We start from the raw sequence: 25,329 nt of genomic DNA, 5'->3' as shown, positions 1-25,329 counted from the left end.
TTCCCTCTAAGGTTGCATGCAAGCATATGCCTATCATGACCGTGTGCTGTCATCAACTATTTCGGTAGCATGGCAGGAGGGAGAAGAGAAAAGCTGAAGAGGGAGTACTGAAGAGAACACATCAAGAGAGTCTATTAGTTCTCTTATATAGACATCAAAAAGGGCCAACTTCTTCAAGAGTCTTTCCCCCTGAGCCACAATCAGCTAATCATTTTTGAGGCAGCCCTAGTATGTGCTTATATTCATGGGGAGGTAACACACCACACTACCCCAGAGGTGTGTAAAGGCTCATGACACGGTAGTCTCATCCAATTTATACTCATTAAATTGATCCAAAATTCCCCATTCAACTCTGCTAAATTTATGACAAGTTGAGCTGGCCCCAGATGGAACGATCTGCTGTTTGAAGTGGTACGTTCCATGCCATTGCAAGTGCTAAAGCCTCTGAGGCTGCTTGACCATCTTTCATGGTACCAAAAGAACTTGGCAATGTGGTTGATGCACTTTGAGAAACTGCAGAGGGTGGGCCAGATTTGGCTCTGGTTTTCAAAAAGGGCAAAGAGGGATTTTGTAAGCATGGCTCAGAAAGCCTGATGCCCATCCCCTGGCAAAATTCCAGAACTGATGATTAAACAGCTGTTTTGTTAGCTCTTAGAAAGGAAAGTGGTAATCAATATGAGCAAGCTTGGGTTCATTAAGAACAGGTTGATTCCATCTCCACAACATCTCTCAAACATCTCATTTCCTTTTTGACAGGGTGACTAGACTGGTACATCAGGGGAATGCTCTAGACACATAGTGTACTTGGATTTCAGCAAATAGTGTGACAAAAATGTCTCATGGTATCCTTCTGAACAAGATAGAGATTGTGGACTATATGATAGCACTGTCAGGTGGGGCCAGATCAGTCTGAACAATCTGAATGAAGATGAAGTTTCAGATTGACATCGACCTGGAAGGAATCACTAATGGTATATTGTTGGGCTCTTTTCTGTTAATCATTTTCAATCAACAACTGGGATAAGGGCACAGATGCCATATTTAATAAATTTTGAAGGATAGGAAGCTTTCAGTATCATATAAAGGGGTTCTTAACAAACTATACAAGTAAGCAGAACCTAATAGGAGAATATTTCCTTGGGATAAATAGAAAGTTCTCTTCTCAGGCTCAAAAATTCAAGTTCCCAATACATGATAGAGCACAGGATAGGGGAGACATGGTTAGACAAGTGCTTATTTTTTTAAAAAAAAAACCTGGGTGTTTGAGTGGGCTGCAAGCTCAGTTCGAATCAATAGTGATATGACAGCCAAAAGAGCCAATTTGAACTTGAACTGCCTAGAGATGACTATAGTGGGCACTCTTGGTTCAATTATATTTATAATATGGTATTGAATTCTGAGCCCTGGATTTTAGGAAAGATTGACAAATTGGAGCATGCCCAAAGAAGGGTTATTAATGTAATGAGGAACTTAAAGTATGTAATATGAGAAACAGTTGAAAGAATTGATGATTAGCTTAGAGAGAACTTTGGAGGAAGAGGACAGGTGCCTTTAAACATTTGAAGAGCTGCTATATCGAAGACAGATTCTTTTTGGGAAAGAGGGAAGAGCTAGAACAAATAGAGAGACATTACACAGGGAAAGATTTTTAGTGCAACTCAAGAGAGATCTTTTAAAAATTATTGCTCAAAAATGGAAAAGATGGCCTCAGGAGTTAGTGAGGTCCCAATTGGAAGCTATCTCCAAAGAAGAACTAGAAGGCTACATGTCAGGATGCTGTAGAGGAGTAGTGCCAAACTCAAATAGAAATGGGAGGTCATCAAACCATTCAGAAGGATTCCTGCAGGCTGTATGTTGACTTAGAAAGTCACATAATAACATTATAAATGTTCTATTGTATTTTACTTATTTTACTAAATATTTCTCAATTACATGTCTGTCTGATTTGGGCTGTGTTTGGGTCTTGTATTGGGTACCCTTGTTGTAGAGACTGTTCAGGTTGCTTCAGGTAAGAGTTGGACTTCTGGGTTGTTTGACAATGGAGGATGAATTTAGTGTCGATAGTTACATTGGACAGCTCCTCAAAGACTCCGAAGATAGTCATGAAATCCACCCTATGAACGGAAGTGGTTTGGAATACCCAACCTCCAGATTCTCTTGTTTCTGTGGCTACAGAAGGGGAAAAAATGGACAAGAACATGAGCAGGCCTTCTCTAATGAATAAGTAATAATACTTCCCAACATCTACACAGTGCAGTTTACAGATACTCATACATTACTGAACCTTACATTAACCCTATGAAGTAGGGGCTATTATCCTTCTCATTTGACAGATGAGGAAACTGAGGCTAAGAGAGGCTGAGGATTGGAGGACATAGATAACCAGTGTTTGAGGAAAGATTCAAATTCAGATTTTCCTGACTCCAGATGTATCATGCTATCCATAAAGTGACCTAATGATACTCTCTAAGTCTGTTTTCTATCCTTCCCCACCTGGGTCAACTCATCTCACATTTATTAAGCACCTACTCTGCACAGAGCACTGTGATAGTGTTGAGGCTGATTCAAAGTTAGGTAAGACACAGTCACCACCCTTTAGGAGGCCCCCCTTTTGTCTCCCTTCCTCACTCCTAGCACTCTAACATCTCTTCACCCCTTCCACAACCACCTCTATACACTGTTCCTTTGATTCTGAGCATGATGACCTCTGATTTTTTTTTACTTTGAGTCCATACCCGTGATTTAATTGGTGTAAAAAATTCCAGCCATATCTGCAACTCCTCTACAGTTTATAGGAAGTTGTCTGGGGGCATTGTAAAGTTAAATGACTTGCTCTTGGTCACACTGCCAGTATGGCATTTCTGCTTTATTTAATTTAAAGGTTCAGCAGCCATGCTGGGCTGTTGCAGTCATGGGTCCTTAGTTGTCCATCTTGGTTTATCCAAGCTTTAGCCCTTGGTGATTATGCATAGTATGACACCCCCATCCCATGCCCCAATCTTGTTTCCATCCCTATTTCTTTCATTGCTTCCAAATATGAGTATATATTTTCTACCTGAAACTCCCTCTTCACCTCAGGCAAAGGTAGAATGTCCTGGGATTTTTCAGGGCAACCTTTCTCTTCCCTCATGCCTTTTTACTCAGTTTCTGCATTTGGTAAAACTTATTTCCACTTTAAAGACAGTCTTGAATTTCTGATTAAAGCCTCCAAAAGTTGAAAGATCCTTGAAAAACCTTCAGGCAGAACACCCTTTGTGGTGAGTAGAAACCACAGCATCCCAGAGCTAAATGGAACCTTAGAGAATATGTATAATATGTAGGGTTGTTTTACAAGCCTTAAAGCACCATATAAATGTTTTCTATCATCATTATTCTTTTAACAATTAAGTATAATTATCTTATTTACAAAGAACAAAACTGAGACCCATTGAGAGGAAATGTTTTGTGCAAAGCTGCTGAAGTATGAGTGGAAGAACCAGACTTTGAACCAAGATTTTCTGACTCCAGGTTTGAACTTCCCCCATGGCACCATTAATGTTTACAAATATTTTTTTATCTTCTCTGCACCCATTACTGGTTTTCTTGCTTAAAAAAGCAAACCTCTGGCTTAAAGATAGTAGATTTTAAGGCGACACCTAATTCTGAAGGCTCCACTTATCCTGAACGAATGAAGTTGGAACACATGTAAGAAAGGTGCTGATGGTGCCATGGGAAATCTTCTAAACCTGGACTCCAAAGACCTGGGTTCCAATTATTTGGTGAATTGGTCTCTTGATGATGGAGTTTGTTATATGCACAACAAATCTTATCTTTGGATCCTTGAAAAGGCCTTTCCTTTGTCATTTTCTTCTTTTTGTGAATCTTGGAAAACTGCTGGAGTCTGTAAACTTACAGAGGCCAGAGAAAATATTTGCCACCATGCAGACAGTGTTGGCTATCTGGTACATTGCCTAATTTCAGAGGGAAGGTAATGGGAGAGGACTTGGGAAATGGGTTTGAGTTGATTCTTGAAGGAAGCTAGGGAAGTCAGGGGAGGCAAATAAGGAGTCCCTGACAGACAGGATGGATGAAAAAAAAGAAAGCCTTGGAGACTGAGTAATTAGGAAGCAAGTGATATGGTCTGTGTATAAAGTGGAGGGTTATGGCCTAACAGGCTAGCAGTGAGGATGAAACATTAGCTCTCAGAGCTCACAGACCACTGGAAGTGTAAAAAATTATTTCTATATAAAATATATAGAAACTCTATTTCTATGTATTATTTAGACACAAAATACTGTGGTGCAGTGAATAGATTGGTGGTCTCTAATAAAGAAGATTTGATTTCAATTCTATCTCTGACATTGTCTAGGTGACTCTGGGTGAGTCACAACCTCTCAGACTCCAAGAAAGTCTTAAATACTTTTAGTTGCAAAGGAAGTGCAGATCTGAATTTTTGGAGGGTTTCCTCCAAGGCAAAATTCCTGATTGGGTCCAGATGAAAAATATTATTGATAAATTTGATGTATTATATATGTTATATGCCCTTGCCAAATGATATTTTAATGTAAGTGAATGAATAACAACAATAAGAAACAAAAATCTATGTTCTGAGTCCCACTGAGGGTCCCCAAATTTCACTAGGGAACCTGAATCACAGGAAAGAGACCAACAAGCCTCAAAAATCCCTTTTTCCCAAAATTAATCGAAGGCCATTTGAGGGGGCAGCCACCCCTTGTACTATCTCATCTAATTTCTGAAGGAACCTGATTGTGGGGAGCTGTTTGCTGATAACTATCAGAGATGCTGAGGTAAATGGACAGCGACTGATTCAATTAACTGATAAAAATCTATTACCAGGAGCCAAACAATCTATTCAGGGTAAATAGCATTAGGTACCAATAGTCTCTAAGCACCTGCCACCCTCAACTTGGCCATATCTTCTTGAGGAGATAGTCTGATCCTCCCTGAGCAATGTTGAGGGGGAAGAACCTATGTATTTGAAGCCTAGATATTCTCTAAGTGCCAAAGAACCTAAGGCAAATACCAACTTGCCAGCCATGATTCCTAATATGGCTTGGCTGTTAAAAAAAGACTACTTATCCTGTTTGAGTTTGGTTCTGAGAAGATTTCTTGGGAGAAACTGTGGGGCATGGATGGTATAGCTCATCTCTGGTGCAAAGGTTCTTAACTTGGGTCCGTGGGTAGAGTTCAGGGAGTCCATGAAAACACATACATACATACATACATACATACAAATGTACATATATATGTATATATGTACATATACACACATATTCTCTCTCTCTTCATCTGCCTCCATCTCTTCTTCCTACTCTCTCTCTCCATGTATATATACTAAATATTTACATACATACATATGCATATATGACATAAACATGCTATATATGTATATGTGTGCTATATTTCAGTTTGATTTCCTTTGTAATCCAATGTACTATATTTTATGTATTTAAAGACAATATTCTGAATAGGACTCCAAAGGCTTCAGCAGATTGCCTCATGGCTTCATGACACAGGAAAGATTAAGGATGTCTGCAGTCTGGAGCTTTGGATGAGCAGAGCTGGTTAGGATTGTATGGCCAAGTCCTAGCTGATTGGTTGTGGGGAAGGTGATCTCCAGGGTTTACAAAGGGGTTTTGTGGTGCTGTGACAGTCCTTAGCTGAAAGAGAACTCTGTTTCCCCTTTCGTTCTCAATAATACCACAGGGAGGCAGCATGGTACTGTCTTTGGAGTCAGGAAAGCTGGGTTCAGATCTCACCTCTGCTACTCACTGTATGTGTGGTCTTGAGCTCATCACTCAATCTCCTTGTAGGATGAGAGCAGTTGGACTAGATCACCTTTTAGGTCCTTTCTGGCTCTTGGTCTATAATCCTTTGCGGGGGACTGCATGAAATCAGTGGGGAAAAGGAAAATATGCAAACACAGCACATATACACATACCATTTTACATACAAAAAAGTGGGGGAAAGATCCTATCAGAGGAGAAAATGGAACCTCACAGCCAACATAGGAATTCACCTGTCTGAAAAGAACAAAACTCGCTAACCTACATGATGCTTCAATTCCCGGGGCTATTTCTCAGCAGTGGGGTAGTTGGAGGGAGATATCTTTAAAAGTGGAGTTTCTCCGAAGATGCTCTAAGGGGAGAGCCCCATTCTCTTGGCAGGAGGGTTAGCCTGTTGCCATGGAAACCTTCCAATGTTAAGCCCTGCCATGGTTGGGGAGGGTGCCATGAAGATTCTTGAGGCTTTTAAGAAAAACAGACACATGTCACTTTCCAGCAACCACTGAACATTATATAGATTTAAAACATTTCCCTGGGAAGAAAAAAAAGGGCAGGGGTGCTGAAGTTAAGTTTAGCTGTTTATTTTAAGATAACTCCCCTGAGTGACTTTGACAGTAGAGCCTTCTTTTTTTCTGCCCTGAAGAAAAAAGCTGGGCCTCCAGTGTGCAGGCAGGGACATAATTACTAGAATTTCTTATATTAGCTCACTCAGGGGTGTAGCTTTCCAGAACAAGGGCCGGTGATGCAGCCATTCAACTCTTATTTATATCACAGTGGGAGCACGTGGCCCTCCTTCCTCCTTCCTCCCTTGCCATGTACACAGCTTCAAACCCTGCCCCTGAGGACTCATTGATATTATAAAGCTAGATTGATTGACTGGTGTATGTTTTTTTTTCTGTTTTTTTTTTTTTTAACTAGCAGGGGAAGGAAAGCAAATCTTCACTAGCAATCGCTTTCTCTGAATGTTTGATGCTGAAAAAAGGAGGGATCTGCAACTTTGGCTTAGTTTTCTGAGATTTGGGGCCTGACTGCTAAGAACTTTTCTGTGCTCCAAAACACAAACCAACTTAAAGAATCAGATAAATAATACTCTATACTATGAGTATCTAATCATTCCCATCACCCCCAAAGCCCTCAAAGGGACCAATTTTGAGTCTCAATTTGGGGAGGATGATAATTAAACTTTGAAGTATATAGGGGCTAATGTAATGAATCTGAATCCAAATCTCTTAGGATCCTAGATCAAGAATGGAAGGAATGTAGCTCAGAGGCTATCTATTCCAACTTCTTCACTTTATATTTTACACTTAGTGGAAACTGAGTCAAGGGGAATTAAATGCTTTTCCCAAGGTTATCCCCTCTACCATCTCTGCTCAGCACCCTTTCTTTGTTTGAGGTTCACATTCTTCAAATTTATTAACTTGCCCAGATCCTGCTTACCTTTATACCAGCTCATAATCTCTCTCATTGCACAATGAGACCAGTACCCAGTTCACCATTTTTCTCTCCACCTCAACTCCTCCCCCAATAGCAGGGGAGGTCAGCATAGATATTGATGCTCCCTAAAATGTTCTCCTTCCCAGTTGCCCAGTCTACTTACTTAGTTCCCCTCCATTCTACCTCAATTACACATACCTGTGGTCATAGCCTAGATCTTGCTAACATTCACAAGTATTCCACTTTGGAGTTCATGAAGTCCACAATTTCTTCATCAGATCATAGTTTCTCATCACTCATAGTTATCACCCAAATAATAATAAAAACAAGCATTTCCATGGCACTTTAAGATTTGCAAAACACCTTGAAAATAGCCCATTTTATCCTCATAACAACCCTGGGAGGTAGGTACCATTATTATACCCATTTTATAGATGGGGATGTTTTGGCAGGCAGAAGTTAAGGGACTTGCCTAGGGTCATACAGCTAGTGTTCAAGGCAGAATTTGAACTCAGTTTGCTTCCTGACTTCAGGTCCATTTCTCTTCCCATTTCTCCATCTAGTTCAGACCCTATTGTATATCTCCTGAAGTACTACGGTTGTATTCAATTGACCTCACTGCCTCACGTATTTCCCCATTCTAACCCTTACTTCCGACAGCTAAGTGATTTTTTTTCTAAAATGTAGGTCAGATCACATCATGTCCTACTCAAACTAGAGTTACTGCTTATTACCTCCAGGATCAAAAATGAAGCCTCATTTTGGCATTTGAGACTCTTCAACACCTGATCCCTTTTCACTTTCACAATCTTCTCACCTTTCTTCCCAGTACACATTTTAAGGGTCACTGTTATCAGCCTCCTTGCTGTTTACTGAACATGACTCTCCATCACCAATATTCTTGACTTTTCACTGGCTATCCCCAGGGTGCGCTGAGACCCAAGAAGTGAAGTCATTTGCCCAAGAATGAATGGGTGGTAGAAGAGGCAGAATTAAAATCTGTTGGCTCCAAACCCCTTGACTTTTTGCTTTGTACCACTTGTAGAAATAGGAAGAAATCAAAGTATCATAGATATAGAACTGGAAGAGATCCCAGAGACCTTCCAATTCAGTCCCCTCTTTTACAGATGGAAAAACTCAGACCCAATGAAGTTAAGTGACTTGTACGAAGTCACATAGACAATAATTCCAAAGGCAGAATTTCAACTCAGGTTCTCTGGCTCCTGGGCCAATATTCTTTTCTAATGAGCTCTCTCTCTCTCTCTCTCTCTCTCTCTCTCTCTCTCTCACACACACACACACACAGACACACACACACAGACACACGAGATACTACCCCTTTTGTATATTAACATAAATAAATATCATTTCAAATTTTTATTCATTAGTCCAACAAGGGAGCAATCCAAAATCTATATCACAGAACCCCCAAATCACAGAATTTCACAGTTAGAACAAATCTCAGTAGACCAAGTCCAAATCATAGCTGAAACAGAATTAATTACCCACAACGGCCTACCTAAGAAGTGGTCATTCAGCCTCTGCTAGAAGGCTTCTTTCCAATCAGGATAAATTATTTACCTCCTTAGTCACCCCATTCCAATTCTAATTGTTAAGATTTTCCTTGCATAAAGCCTAATCTCCTTTGTAATTTCTACCCATTGCTCCAGATTTAACTCCTTGGGATGCACATAAACCAGGTCTAATCTCTCCTCCATTAAATACTCAAAGACAGCTATCCTGTCTCTTTCTCTGCTCCAGGCTAAACACTTCCAAATTCCTTCATGCAGAATATTCTTCAATCCCCTCACCATTCTGATTGCCTTCCTCTGGATACTTACCAGCTGTTGCCTGACTGGGGCAGAATACGGGATGGGGGCATCATCCTTTTATTCCTGGAAGCTATTAATGAAGTCTGAGATTGCAATGCTTATTGTTGACTGCCACATTACACTGTAAACTCACCTAGTTAAGTCTTGATTAGTGGAGATAATGAATCCCATGAAATGGTTACATATTTGAATTTGCACTATTTGAAGATGTAATTATGTAAAATATGGTAATTGGTTTCAGCCCAATGGAAATACACAGCACAAATTTAAATAATGTGACCACTACAGAGAATTAATTATTAGCACTAATTGGGAAGTAGCTGTATTAAGCCCTTCCCAGACAAAACTTCTATCTCACTAGGCCTCATCTTGTATTTGTGGAGCCAATTTCTTGAACTCTAGTGCAAGACTACATTTATCTCTACATGTTGTTAGCTTCAGCCCTTTTTTTCTAGGCTGTTCCGATCTAATTCTTTCTTTGAGTTTGTTAGCTATCTTTCACAGCTTGGTGGTCAAAATCTCAGTATAAATGATCTCAAATCAGCCTGAAAGGGAGTCATTCCTGGTTCTGAGTAATGTATGACTCATGCAAATATCGGGCAACAAAGACTCGAAGCAACCTATCTTCTGCTAACAAATTGGGCAGACAAATGAAATGTGAAAACCCAATTTCCAAGGATAAACAATGAAAGCTAGCTGCTCTTCTCCTTGACCATCCCTGAGTTTAGTGTGATGGCTTTCTTTTTTCTTTTGAATATGAGAGCATAACATGGATCTGTTGTTGTTCAGTTGTGTCTGGCTCCTCATGGCCCCTTTGGGGTTTTCTGGGTGAAGATATTGGAGTGGTTTGCCATGTTTTTCTCCAGATCATTTTACAGATGAGCAACCTAAGGCAAACAGGGTTAAGTGACTTGCCCAGGGTCACATAGCTAGAAAGTATCCGAGGCCAGATTTGAACTTAGGAAGATGAGTCTTCCTGACTCCAGGCCAGGCACTCTAACTACCATGCCACCTAGCTGGCCATCATGGATATGGGTTAGCAGCAAATTACAATCTTGAATCCTCAGCAACCAGAGGTGTATTAATTTTCTAGTGCAAACTTGACTGTTAAGGTACATCAAAATTCCAGATTTGTGGTTTTGATCTGATTACATCTGTTAATTATCATCTTTCTGCTTCTGCCAGAGAAATTAATAATAATTGCATGGAAAGACATGATGACTGTTTGCTTTCAAGGATTGAATTGTTTGTCCTTAGTTTTTGAAGTTGACCCATGATATCAAGAGGTGATGACTTGCATGCAACTTGGACTTAAGTGAGGAAAAGTTGCCTAAGATCATTAGCCCCATTCTCTCCTCCAGAGTCATTAAAGTCCAGTGGCAGGACAAAGTCAAGATGACTGGCAATATCCTGGGATGTGGTATCTTTGATGTCTTACCAAGTTCTAAATGTTCCATAGTCCCTGCTCTTCAGCCACCTTCATGGCCTTTGGAACAAATTGTTCTCATCTGCCCGTTCCCCTGGGGAAGTCTTCACATGCCTGGGGTAAACATTCCCCTAACTCATTGATAGGTTTGAGGCCTTTCAGTTACCCTCAACCTGGTTTAACCCATCTGCTGAGATGGTTTTATTGGGGTATGGTTGCTGTGGATTCTACAGCTTTTTGGAGCCCACAAGTGAGAGTTGGGTGACTAAGCAGATGAGCGGCCCTGAAAAAGGCTCAGCAAGCCCTCACGCCAGAGGTGCTAGTCCTTCCTGAATACCTCTTACAACCCAGTTATTGGATTGTACGGGCAGCACTTGTCCCCTTTCCTGGAGTACCTGCTGTGTATGTGACTAGAGTTAAAGAGTATTGTTTAAAAACATTTCTTTGTTTTTTTAGGTGGTGAAGCAATCATGGCACCCTCACACCTCATTGGTTCTGCTACTTGCCCCTTACAGTTAGAAAATTTTCCAAAGTCTGGAAGGGATACATCCTTTTAGGGGCATAGATTTGGAGTCAGAAAAGACAATGCTGTTGTTACTGTTCCTCAGCTGTTTTCAGTTTTGTCCAACCCTTTGTGACCCCATTTGGGGTTTTATTGTCAGAGATACTGGAATGCTTTGCCATTTCTTTCTCCAGCTCATTTTACAGGTGAAGAAATTGAGGTAAAAAGTGTTAAGTGACTTCCCTAGGGTCACAGTAAGTGCCTGAAGCCAGATTTGAACTCAGGAAGATGAATCTTTCTGACTCAAAGACCTGGCATTCTATCATCCACTGTGCCACCTGTATATAGTTCATCCAGTCTAACCCTTTCACTTCATAGAAGCAGACACTGAGGGTCAGAGAATACTGGAGCAAACTAAAAATACAGTATGCTAAGCTTAATGCTAAAAGTGATATATACTAAAAATGCTGCTGAGGAATACGTCTCACCAGAACAGCTTAGAAGCAAAGAATCAGAGAAGTTACTCATCAATTTGATTAAATTTGGTGAGACGTGCCCAGTGAAATTTTAACTAAGCACAATGTAGATAGACTTAGATTAGTAGTAGAAATAGCTAGTCGGGGGGCGGAGCCAAGATGGCGGCTGGTAAGCACGGACTAGAGTGAGCTCCGTACCCGAGTCCCTCCAAAAACCTATAAAAATGGCTCTGAACCAATTCTAGAACGGCAGAACGCACAGAACAGCAGAGGGAAGCAGGGCTCCAGCCCAGGACAGCCCGGATGGTCTCTGGGTGAGCTCTATTCCACACGGAGCTGGGAGCTGGGAGCTGGGAGCTGGGAACAGAGTGGAGCAGAGCCCAGCCTGAGCGGCGTGGATGATCCAGACCAGAAGCCGGGCGGAGGGGGCCCTAGCGCCCTGAATACGTGAGCAGTTACCAGACCCCTCGACCCACAAACACCAAAGACTGCGGAGAAGGTTAGTGGGAAAAGCTGCGGGAGTGGAAGGAGTTCGCGGTTCGGCTTCCAGCCCCGGGGGCAGCGGAGGTGGGGCAGCTACAGCTGTTGTTACTTCCGGCTCCAGGCCCACCTGGTGGGGGGAATTAAGTGGCGGATCACAGCAGGGGTGCACAGCCTGCCGAAGATCTGAGCCCAGTCTGGACTGGGGGTCCTTGGGGAAGGAGGAGTGCGGCTCTGACAGAGCTGGCACCTCCCCCCCAAACGTAGAACATAGAACTCTGTAATCTACAAGCAGTCATACCCCACTGAAAAACTCAAGGGTCAAGTTAGTTGGTTGGGAATATGGCCAGGATGCGAAAACGCGCCCAGATTCAGTCTCAGACTTTGGATTCTTTCTTTGGTGACAAAGAAGACCAAAACATACAGCCTAAAGAAGACAGCAAAGTCATAGAGCCTACAACCAAAGCCTCCAAGAAAAACATGAACTGGCCCCAGACCATAGAAGAACTCAAAAAGGATTTGGAAAAGCAAGTTAGAGAAGTAGAGGAAAAATTGGGAAGAGAAATAAGAAGGATGCGAGAAAACCATGAAAAACAAGTCAATGACTTGCTAAAGGAGACCCAAAAAAATACTGAAAAATACACTGAAGAAAACAACACCTTACAAAATAGACTAACTCCAATGGCAAAAGAGCTCCAAAAAGCCAATGAGGAGAAGAATTCCTTGAAAGGCAGAATTAGCCAAATGGAAAAGGAGGTCCAAAAGACCACTGAAGAAAATACTACTTTAAAAATTAGATTGGAGCAAGTGGAAGCTAGTGACTTTATGAGAAATCAGGATATTATAAAACAGAACCAGAGGAATGAAAAAATGGAAGACAATGTGAAATATCTCCTTGGAAAAACCACTGACCTGGAAAATAGATCCAGGAGAGATAATTTAAAATTATTGGACTACCTGAAAGCCATGATCAAAAAAAGAGCCTAGATACCATCTTTCAGGAAATTATCAAGGAGAACTGCCCTGATATTCTAGAGCCACAGGGCAAAATAGAAATTGAAAGAATCCATCGATCGCCTCCGCAAATAGATCCCAAAAAGAAATCTCCTAGGAATATTGTTGCCAAATTCCAGAGCTCCCAGATCAAGGAGAAAATACTGCAAGCAGCCAGAAAGAAACAATTTGAATATTGTGGAAACCCAATCAGAATAACCCAAGATCTGGCAGCTTCTACATTAAGAGATCGAAGGGCTTGGAATGCGATATTCCGGAGGTCAATGGAGCTAGGATTAAAACCTAGAATCACCTACCCAGCAAAACTGAGTATCATGTTCCAAGGCAAAATATGGACTTTCAATAAAATGGAGGTCTTTCAAGCTTTCTCAGTGAAAAGACCAGAACTGAATAGAAAATTTGACTTTCAAACACAAGAATCAAGAGAAGCATGAAAAGGTAATCAAGAAACGGAAATCGCAAGGGACTTACTAAAGTTGAACTGTTTTGTTTACATTCCTACATGGAAAGATGATGAGTATGATTCATGAGACCTCAGTATTAGGGTAGTTGAAGGGAATATGCATATATATATATGCATATATATATGTTTATGTATATATATAAGTGAATGTGTATGTATGCATGTATCTATGTGTATATGTATGTATGTGTATGTATGTGTATATATATATATATGTAAAAGAAAGAGAGCAGACACAGGGTGAGTTGAGGATGAAGGGAAGATAGCTAAAAGAAATAAAATGAAATTAAGGGATGAGAGAGTAACTTACTGAGAGAGGGAGATAGGGAGAGATAGAATGGGGTGGATTATCTCCCATAAAGGTGGCAAGAGGAAGCAGTTCTAGGAGAGGAGGGGAGTGGGCAGGTGAGGGGGGAATGAGTGAACCTTGCTCTCATCAGATTTGGCCTGAGGGGGAATACCATACATACTCAGTTGGGTATCTTACCCCACAGGAAAGAAGAGGGAGGAAGATAAAAAAAAAAAATAAAAGGCAGGGGGATGATGGAGTGGAGGGCAGATGGGGGTGGAGGTAATCAAAACAAACACTTTGGAAAGGGGACAGGGTCAAGGAAGAAAATTCAATAAAGCGGGATGGGTTGGGAAGGAGCAAAATGTAGTTAGCCTTTCACAACATGAATATTGTGGAAGGGTTATACATAATAATACATGTGTGGCTTAGGTTGAATTGCTCAACTTCTTAGGGAGGGTGGGTGGGAAGGGAAGAGGGAAGGGAATTTGGAACTCAAAGTTTTAAAATCAGATGTTCAAAAACAAAAAAAGTTTTTGTATGCAACTAAAAAATAAGATATACAGGCAATGGGGCGTAGAAATTTATCTTGCCCTACAAGAAAGGAAGGGAAAAGGGGATGAGAGGGGAGGGAGGTGATAGAGGGGAGGGCTGACTGGGGAACAGGGCAACCAGAATATACGCCATCTTGGAGTGGGGGGGGAGGGCAGAAATGGGGAGAAAATTTGTAATTCAAACTGTTGTGAAAATCAATGCTGAAAACCAAATATGTTAAATAAATAAATTGCATTAAAAAAAAAAAAAAGAAATAGCTAGTCAATGTAGAACATATGTTCATCAAGGAGATATTATGTACAATTCCTAAGACTGAAATGTATTAATTTGGAATCCAGGTTCCTGGAGTTCTTTTTCTAAGTCTTTTCTTTATGCATTTTCCTCCCTTGTTACAGAATTAATCATTATCCTCAGCCATTTATTCACTAATGAATAGCTAACCAAAATTTTCTAAGTCTTCCTAATCACAAAGGACAGCAAAATACTGGTATCCAAAGCTGCATAGGTCCCAGGTATCTGGGCTTCCTGGATTATGACATGAACAATATAACATTTTAATTCCTTTATAATTTAGTATTGATTTACCTAGTCAAAATCAGAATCTAGAAAAGGTAATATTGTTAATATATCCTAGAAAATGTTCTGGTGAAAAGGATTCTTTGATCTTCTCTCAAAAATGTCTCATTGTTTTGGGATGATGATTAATAGCAACTCCAACAATTACAAATTTGACTTCCCTCTGACCTTGCCCCAACAAAGAATTTTGGAACTAGAATTGGGAGGATTCTATTCTTTCTGTAAGATATAATTGGTCTTTAAATTTCTTTTGAGGACTTAACAGGCTATCTTGAAGTTACACCTAGATATGTTTTTTTAATTCTTCAGAGATAGAGCGCAGATGAATTTGAGGTATTCCCATCCAGTGTCTTAAACACCACATAGAGAATTAAGTGTCTTGGACCCCTCTACTACTTCCTCTTGATTTTCATAAGATGTCAATGCTACTCCACTAGAGTGGCAAATTGTATCTCTAAAGGAACACAAAAGTCTCATTCTCTACTTCCTTTTTTTAAAAATATATTATACAAAAGCTCCCTATTCCTTGACTTTTTCCTTCTTCACACACTTGATGGCTTTTGGTATATTTCAGGGATGAATTTCAGTATGGTGTAATTCAATATGAGGGGCAGTACTGGGAGTAGGGTGGACTGGGTTCTTTTGCATTTCACCATTTTTCTAGATTCAGACAGATCAAACTTGTACCTTGGCAAGTAATCACCATCACTAAGCATTTATGAAGTGCTTACTGTAGGGCAGACACTGTGCTAGGTATTGGCAATACAAGTATAAACAATGAAACAATCCTGACTCAAAAGGAATTTATATTCCAGTGATGGAGACAGCAATATACAGACACACATACATAAATATCTTGTAAATATAAAGTGGATAAATTAAATTATATATATATAGTAGTTAAATTCTAAGAAGTTTGGGAGGAAGGACACTAGCTGGTGGGAAGACAAGGAAAGACTTCATGAAGATGCTGCCTGAGCAGCATTCTAAAGGAAAAGGAAGATTTTCTGAGGTGGGAATTAGGAGGGAGTGCATTCCAGGTATGAGGCACGGCCAATGTAAAGCTCAGAGATAGGAGATAGAGATTCCTGTGTGAAGAACAGAGAGATCAGTTTGCCTGAATTGCAAAATTTGGGAGGTGGAATAATGTCCAATGAGGCTGGAAAGATAAGTGGGGGTGAAGGTTGTCAAAGACTTTGATAGCTAAACAGAGGAGTTCATATTTTATCCCATGGGGAATAGAAAGTCACCACAGTTGATTGAATAAGGAAGCCAGATGGGTCAGATCTGTGCTTAAGGGAAATTACTTTGGCAGAAGTGTGTAGGACAGACATGGAATTGTGAAAGATTTGAAGCAGGGAGACCAATTAGGAAATGGTTGTAATAATCTGGGTGAGAGATGATAAGGGCCTGAACTAAGATGGGGTCAGTGTGAGTGGAAATGATTAAAATGGAGAGATCTTGTGGAAGTGGAAATTGCAAAATGTGGCAACTGATTGGATATGTGGAGTGAAGGAGAGTATGAAATAAAGAATAATGCCAAGATTATAAGCCTGAGAGATGTGAGGGAGGATGGTATCCTTTAAGAAGAACTGGTAAGCATGGAGGGAAGGGCTTGGGCAAAAAGATAGTAAGTTCACTTTTGGACATTTTGAGTTACCTCCATGTCATCCAGTTTGAAATATACAGGAGGCTACTGGTGATGGTGGATGAACAAAAGTTGTCTCAGGCTGCCTAAGGAAGAAGAAGATAGTCTGTGGAATCAGTAATCTGGCTTCATGTCTCAGTTCTTTCATGAAGAAGTAGCTGTGTGAGCTTTAGCAAATCACTAAATCTCTTTGAGACTTGGTTTCATTTATAAAATGAAGTAATTGGGTTAGATAGATGGTCTCTAAGGTACCTTCCTAGCTCTAAAATTCTATGATTTTATGCTAAGCTACTAAAGATGGCTGATTCATTCAAAAGAAAACAAGAAAAAGATGCACATCTGTAAATTGGTGACAGAGAGGATGACAAATATCTAATAAAAAGGCAAATAAAATAGGAAAACATTTAGACCCCCTGCAAAGTCTTCCCAAACTTTATTTTTTTTGACAGTACTCTGGACCACGTGTACTCTTTCCACTCTTCTGAGTCTCTTGCAATATGGATTTTTTTTTGTTACTTCACTACTCAACTGGACCTACTTTCTCCAAAGTGAATAATAGTAAGAATAGGTAACATTTATATATCACTTTAAGGTTTGCAAAATGTTTATATAAATGTTTAATTTGATCCTTATAACAACCCTAGGAGGTAGGTTCTATTATTATCCCATTTAAAGATGAGGAAACCAAGATAAAAGAGGTTAAAAGACTTGCCCAGTAACTTAAGTGCATAAGGTCAGACTTTAACTCAGGTATTCCTTTCTTCACATCTAATGCTCCATCCACTGGGCCATCAAGCTACTTTTCTTATTAATTGATGCCCTTTTGATTTTATATCATATTTATTTATTAATACATTCCCCCTTTCCCCTACTTACCTAATTTTCCCCAATATTACATATAATATTCCATACCTATAGTCTTCCACCTCTTCAATGCATGGACAAAGATATATTTTCTCAGGCGGTTTTATTATGATAACTATACTCTGTTTAATTTTATTGTTTCTTCTGTTCATATTGTTGTCATCATTTGTATGATGATTTTCTCTTTCTGATTCTTTTGCTTTGTAAAACCTCCTATGTTTTTCTATATTTTTATATTTATAATTTCAAAAAGTACAGTAATATTCCATTACTTTCATGTACTATAATTCCTTTAACCTTTCCCCAATCCACGGGCATCTACTTTCAGTCTAGTCCTTTGCAATGTTGAAAAGTGCCACAATGAATATTTTGGTATATACAAACCTTTCTTTCCATGTTTGACCTTCTTGGTAAATATGTCATGCAGCGGCATCTCTGGGTCAGGGGTTATGGACATTTTAGTTACTTTTTCATAATAGGTCCACCTTTTGCTCTGTATATAGTAATCATATGAATAGTATCTTTTTATGCCCTTAAAGATCAATTCACAATTCTTGTAACTCATTGACCAACATGTCCCCTTGTACAGCCATTTCCTTGTATTAATTATTTCCCGCATTAGGAGAAGAGGCTAGGGACTTGAGGGCAAGGACTGTCTCACACGCACATACACACACACGCGCGTGCGCACACACACACACACACAAGTGTGTGTTTCTATTCCCAAGTATAGCATAGTCCCTGGCATATAGTAAGAGCTTAACAACTATGATTTCAATAATTCATTTATTCACTTATAATTCCAAAGGGTTTTCCAGAATACTTGGACAAATTCATAGCTTCACAGCAAGTATATTTGTGCCCTCATCTTCCTGTAGTCTCTCTAGCATTGATGATTTCCATCTTTTGTCATTTTTTCCAATTTTCTGGGTGAGGAGTGAAACCTCAGAGTTATTCTGATTTACATTTCTTTTATTATTATTATGTGAAACGATTTGTCATATAGCTGTTCATACTTTGCAATTGTTCTCTTGAGAGCTGTGGTTCATATCTTTTGACTGGAAGGATGTTATGTATTTTCCATTTTTTAAGCAAATGGCACCTCCAAAGGATTTATCAATAAGTGACAGGACGTGTGGTGTAGTGGATAGCTAGGCTTAGTAAGATCTGGGTTTGAGTGTTCACCCTGATACATAGTAGCTATGTAAAGCTGGGCAAGTCACTTAACTCTTGAGCCTCAGCTTCTTCATTTGGTCCATTTCAACTCTAAATCTATGATCCTGTAATGAAGCACTTCAATACTTAGCTAGGCTGGTCCTCCCTCAGAATCAGAGTTTTTTGATGGGAATATATGTGATGTATTTCTATCTCAGGTGAACTTTCTAGAGATTTCACTCTGCTAGCACAACCTTTGAGAACACCGTGCCAGAATGAAGCATTGATGTTTTTGTAGAGAGGGTACAAAAGAAGTCAAATAAATTTCTAGAGCATAGAAGAGACATTAGTTATCTGATGAATATCAGTTATCCCAAACAAGGATTATTCACTCATGGTCACAGAGATTGCTCTGCTAGCTCAGGAATATCTGATTATTTTAATTTTTCATGGATACTAGTGCAAGACATAGACTGTCCATCTGCTATCTCTTGGTCTTTCAAGTCTCATTGGCCTACCTCCTTTTCCTGTACTACCTGTTTGATGATGCCTCATAGACCATTTCTCGTTGTTGGTAATCTTCTGAAGTCTGCTTTACACTCACCATGTCTTTTATTTGCTCTTTGGGCAAGCTGAATTTTCAATTTTTCTGGGATTATGATGGAGCCCAAATCTTCCCCTTTACAACTCCCCAGATTATTTCTTTTCCTGTCCTTTGGGGATAGCAAAATAAGCTTAATGTCTCAGCCACATGACAGCCCCTCAAGTTCTTTAATGCATAACACATTCTCAGGTTGAAAAAACAGGACCAAAGAGAGTTCTGGAACATAGTGACCTCCTTTCAAGCTTATAGCATTTTATTAATGAATACTCTTCTCATCTAGGTAAGCTTAAATAGATAGACAGAATATAGATAGATAGATGGGTGGTTGGATGAATGGATAGAGCATTTATTGAGTGCTTATCGTGTGCTAAGTGGAGGGAATACAAACAAATGAAAGGGAAGACAGTCTTGGCCATCAAAGTTTACATTCTTATGGAAGAAGATAGCACAAGAAAGAGAGTTGAAGAAGGGGAGGAAGGGAAGGTACCTACATATGGACAAGAGGAAGTTGTCTTAGAAGGCCTGGGTTGATCTGGGTTTGAGTGAACATAGCTAATATGGGTACTTTTTTAAATAGAGATTCTAGACTTGAACTCATCATGTAGAGGAGGAAATTGTGGTGGTGAAGGTAGTGCCAGATGAAAAGACCAATGGATTTGGGGTCAAGAAGTAATTAAAGGGGTCACAGACTGATCCAAGTTCAGAATGAGTGTGGATGACATGGGTACTTCCTCAAATATACCTAGCAATATTTTTATCTAGCACACAGTTTCCTATTCTTTCCCCAAAAGGCTGATATGAATGTATCAAATAACTTGCTGCAATCCTGATATATTGTATCTGTGGCATCCTCTGCATTCAGTAATATAGTAACCCTGTTAAAAATGAAGTTATTCAGGGGCAGCTAGGTGGTGCAGTGAATAGAACACTAGTCAGAAGGACCTGAGTTTGAATCCAGCCTCAGACACTTGTGTGTGACCCTGGGCAAGTCACTTAACCCCAATTCCCACTCCACCGCCCCCCCCCAAATGAAGTCATTCAGGCATGACATAGTCTTATATATCCCATGCTGGCTCATAGTGAAAACCACTTCATCTTCATGTTAACAGCCCATCCATTTAATAATCTGTTGTAGAATATTGCTGTGGATTGATATCAAACTCCTTGGTCTGTAAGTAGTAATTAATTAGCTACTACACGCCACGCACTAAGCTAGGAGGTTGGGATACAAGGATAAAAATGAAGCCTTTCCTTAAGGAGTTTACATTCTATCTAGGAGGACAATGTGAATATATAACATACGTAACACATATGTAGAGAAGGAACAGAAGTTGCCTGGGGAGAAGACACTAGCATTTGGGGGGCACAGGAAGGGCTTCATGTAGAAGGTGATGCTGCAGTTTAAAGGTAATCAGGGATGGAGGTGATGAAGAAATTCATTCTAGGCATGGGGGCCAACCAAGACAAAGGCCCAGAGGTGGGAGATGGAGTGTTGTGTGTAAAGTAGAACAGTATAGCTGGATTGTAGAGTACGTGGAGGTCAGTAAAGAAGAAGACTAAGCAGCTAGGAAGAGACCAAGTTATGAAGAGCTTGAAATACTAAAGAAGGGAGTTTATAGAGTTTATTGGTAGGTAACTGACATGACTAGATATGTGCTTTAGAAAAACTACTTTGGCAGCTGTATGGAGAATGGATTGGAGTGGAGGGAAACTTAAAGCAGGGAAACTAGATGGAAAGCTATTACAGCAGTCAAGGAGATAAGTGATGAGGTCCTGAACTACAATAGTGTTTTATGAGTGGAGAAAATGGGAGTGTAAAAGTTGTTAGGGTAGAAATGACAAGGTATGACAAATGATCATATAGATATGGGGTGAGTAAGAGTGAAGAAGTGAGGGAGACACTATGGTTGTGAGCCTGGGTGAATCGGAGAATGGTAATATCCTCAATCAAAAGAGGAAAGTTAGAAAAAGGAGTTTGTTTAGGGAAATTACATTTTGGGCGTGTTGAATTTGAGATCCTTCTATTCTATCAAGTTGGAAAGTGTCTAATAGGAATCTGATTATGTAGAACTGGAATTCAGGAGAGATAGAGCAGGACTGGATAAACGGATCTGGGAGAGCGCCGCATGGAAATGATGAGTGAATTCATGGAAGCTAATAAGATCCTTTGCTTATTTAAGATACCAGTACCAATTCAAGTCTATTTTTTATGTGTACGTAGAAAATAACTCCTTATTATTCTTCACATAAAAATCTTTCATAGGATGTTGCAGAAAATTTCCGATATGGTTTGGAGCAGATGACTTCTGAGGTTTCCTTCAACTGTCAATTTCTGATTTTCTATGATTCAGTGACTTGGATGAAGATATCAGTGGCATCCTGTGCTTAATGAGTTTCTAAAATATGGGAAGCTAAGAAGAGGAGAAAAGAAGTTGGATGGCAAAGTTAAGATCCAAGAGGAATTTAGCAGTGTTGAACAGTAAGCTGAATGTAACAAGATGAAATATAATTGAGATAAAGGGAAAATTCTGTATTTAGGTGAAAAAAAAGAGTTGGCCAGAACCAGAATGGGGGACATGTGGCTAGGCAGCATTTCATGTGAAAAAGGACCTGGGGGTTCTATTTGACTGCCAGTTCAGTGTGAGCCAAAAGCACGATATGGCTGCTATCCTAGATAATGAGTGCTCAGGCTGCATTAATAGAAACATAGCATACATTAGATCTGACCACATTTGGAAGCCAAGGCAGAGTCAGGGAGAGAGCACTGATTGTGGAATCGAAAAGCCAAGGCTCAAGAGCCGGCTGAGATGCTTTAGGTGTGGCATCGATAAGGTAGGAAAAGGAAGATGATGAGGGTCATAACAGAACTGAAGAAATGATATCATGTAAAGCTTAGTTAATGAAACTTGTGGTTATATACATATTTCTCTTTTAATCTTATTCCCCAAGTAGAGAGGCACCTTGGTAGAGTGGATGGCATTGGTTTTAGAGTGAGAAGATTTGAGTTCCTGTCCTGCCCCTGACACATACTGGCTGTATGGCCCTAGGCAAGCCATAGGCTTGTCAATTTCTCTCTCCATGGCTCTGGCAGCTCTATCACTGTAAGTTGTAGAAGGGTGCAGATCTGAATCGGAAAAGAAAAGAGTTTTGTCTTTCGAAGTTCCCTACACCAATGAGATTAGGTCTGAAAAATAACAGAAAAGCAAACCCTTCCCTCTAGTACAATGTTAGCTCCTTGACAGTAGTGGGTGTTTGCCATTTTGTTTTGTCTTTGTGTTCCTAATATCTAACACATAGTAAACAGTTAACAAATGCTTGATGGATTGTCCTAGATGTGGTTTCAAAGGATTGGGGGGTGCTGTATGTAGTGCATATGACATATGACATATGAAATATTTCAGAGAACTGAATGATTTTGGCAGGGGGTGTTGTAGAGAAGATTCATGTCTTTTATGATTCTAGCTTTTATCATTTGATAGCTTAATGCTGCTCTATCTTTTCCTGATCCCTTCTCTGTTAGTATTCATGCACATGAGCAAAACACATGTGGGTGCACACACATATAGGTTAGTCATGCATTTGATTTACACCCATCATTGCATTAGACATCTGCACATTTGTCATTTCCTCACTACCCACCAACACAAAAATGGTTAAATACTGAACAGATTTTGCAGTAGTACCCATGGCCCTTTGCTTTTCAGTGGCATTTTCCATTTCATTATTCATCTTCAAGATTACATGTCCTAATCAAAATGAGTCTCCTATGCTTATTGGATGGAGGCCCTAATAGGTCAACAAGAAGCTGACCCTTGTAAAATAAGAGACCAGCCAACTTGTCAGCTGGCAACAGATGCTCACTGAATTTGAATCTCATCTCTTTGAAATGGGAGTGATGGCTTGTCTTTACTGCAATGATTGGTACCCTGATGAGGGAATGGGGGGACCTCAGGGCTGACTGTGGAAAAGAGAAGGTCCTTGAAGATTATCCATCACCAGACTTAACAGAGGTTGGCATGGATGGGGCAGTGCTTTGCCCATGAAGCCTGAATGAATGTGAGTTTCTAATAAGGCAAGTGAAGCCCACAGTGACTTTGTTATCTAACAAATCCCAAATTTCACTTGTGGCAGCTCGAACATTTTGGCTAAAAGCATTATTCATGCTTCTATATAGATCTTAAATTACCTATAATTTTCTTATATTCAGGGAAAAATTCAGTTGGCTTTTAAAGGTTTTTCTTTCTTACTGACCAAGACGTATTTCCAGTCTCAGCAGCACACCCTGAGAGCATAGCAAAAAGTGTCAAGCATTTCTAGCAGATCTGAAATGTGCCATTCCAAACTCTAGCATTGCTCCAAAGGAGATTGAAAACTAAATATCCCCTGGAAATGTAGACACATTCTACAGAATTATGGAATCTGGACTGGAGATGTCCAAAGTGGATGCAAATACTAGACTTAGGTGGGGTCAGAGAGCTGCTCCCCCCACCCCCAGTCAATATATGGAAAGCAGCCAGGTAGGTCTTCGAATTAGGCCCAGACTCTCTGAGTCCCAGTCATTAGCCAATCCCCTTGGTTGATCTCCTTGGCCCCCTTCCTGACACTTAGATGAGAACAGTAAGCTTTAGGCACTGAGGGCAGGGGAACATTGCATTAGGCAAGATGCATTATGGTAGTCTTCTTGCCGGAGGGGGTGCCACTTCAGTCTATCCCATCTACCACCATTAGACAAACAACAGGGACAACAAAAATGATGATAGCTATCATTTATATTGGGCTTTAAGGTTTGCAAGGCACTTAAGGCATGTAATGTCTTCTGATCCTCACAACACCCTTGTGAGATAGAAACTATCACCCCCATTTTATAGATGAAGAAACTGAGGTTGACAGAGGTTTAGTGACTTGCCCATGGTGACACAGCTAGTAAGTGTCTGAGGCAGGATTGGAACTTGGAATAAGGTCTTCTTGGTTCTAATTTCATCATTCCATTGGTGCCACTTAGCTGCCATGTATTCACTTCTTGCTATTCCTGGACAATAAAATATCATTTTTATTGGACTCCTCTGAACGTAAAATGTGTCACCTTCTTCCCATCCCATTCTTCCCTCACCCTCTGCCTTTGATATAAAATACACATTTCTCCTCTTGGCTTTCATGGTCCTCCAAAATGTAATCCAATTAAACAAATACTTAATTGCCTTCCATGTGCAAGGCACTTGGGACATGAAGGCAAAAGTGATAAGTGCTCACATGTATATAGTGCTTTAAAGTCTACAAAATCCTTTAATATTTTCTTTGATTTGATCCTCACAATAACTCTGTGAAGTATGGGTCATTATTATCTAAATTTTACAAATGGAGAAGCTGAGGTTCAGAGAACTTAAATGACTTTTCCTCAGTGTCACTCATTTTCTAAGTGGCAGAGGTGGGATTGAATCCACATCCTCCTGATTTTCTGAGCTATTACTGCTCCATCACACCTGCTCTCTAGGAGTATAGGTTCCCCTGGGAGATAGATAGATAATTAGGTGGAAGATAATTTGAGGAGGGGGAAGGACTATTAACAGAGGTGATGAGGAAATGATTTGAATACAAGGTGACATCTGAACTAGGCCTTAGAAAGATGCTAGGACTCTGAGGCAGAAGTGAGGAGGGAGTATATTCCAGGCATGGAATGTTTTCATTCCTATCTTTATGCTGATGCCCCATAAAGGGCATCACCTGTCTACTACAGCCTTCTCCCTTTCCTGAACTTTCCTAGGACTTCTAGTCTTTAACATACAAGGGAGCACTTATTGATATACAATACTGTCTGCATTGTGCCTGCTGTTAAGAGCTAGCCTGCACAGCCATCCTTATCAATACCATAGTTATCACCTGACAGTTACCTTGAAATTTGTTGAGGGGGGAGGGCACCTAATAACTTATTCCTGACTAAACTCCAGTCAGAACAATGGTGGACTCTAATGAGTCATATTGACTGGATTGAAGAGGCAGCTTTCTGTTGTTAGCAGGCATGGACCTCTTGATTCAAAAGAGGATCATCCTTTGAAAAAGACACACTCCTGATGACCTCAAGATCTGAGCCAGAGTTTAGAATGGAGAATGTACAAGTTGCTTCAACTCTCAAAAAAATAGAGTGATTATTCTAGGCTCTAGCCTAGGAAGTAGGAACATGATTAGGGAATTAAACTTGACTAAAAAGAAAATATAGTTAGAGAT

This window comes from Trichosurus vulpecula, chromosome 8 (assembly GCF_011100635.1).
Source record: "Trichosurus vulpecula isolate mTriVul1 chromosome 8, mTriVul1.pri, whole genome shotgun sequence".
NCBI lineage: Eukaryota > Metazoa > Chordata > Mammalia > Diprotodontia > Phalangeridae > Trichosurus > Trichosurus vulpecula.
The sequence above is the reverse complement of the archived record's forward strand: the minus strand, read 5'-3'. Positions refer to the sequence as shown.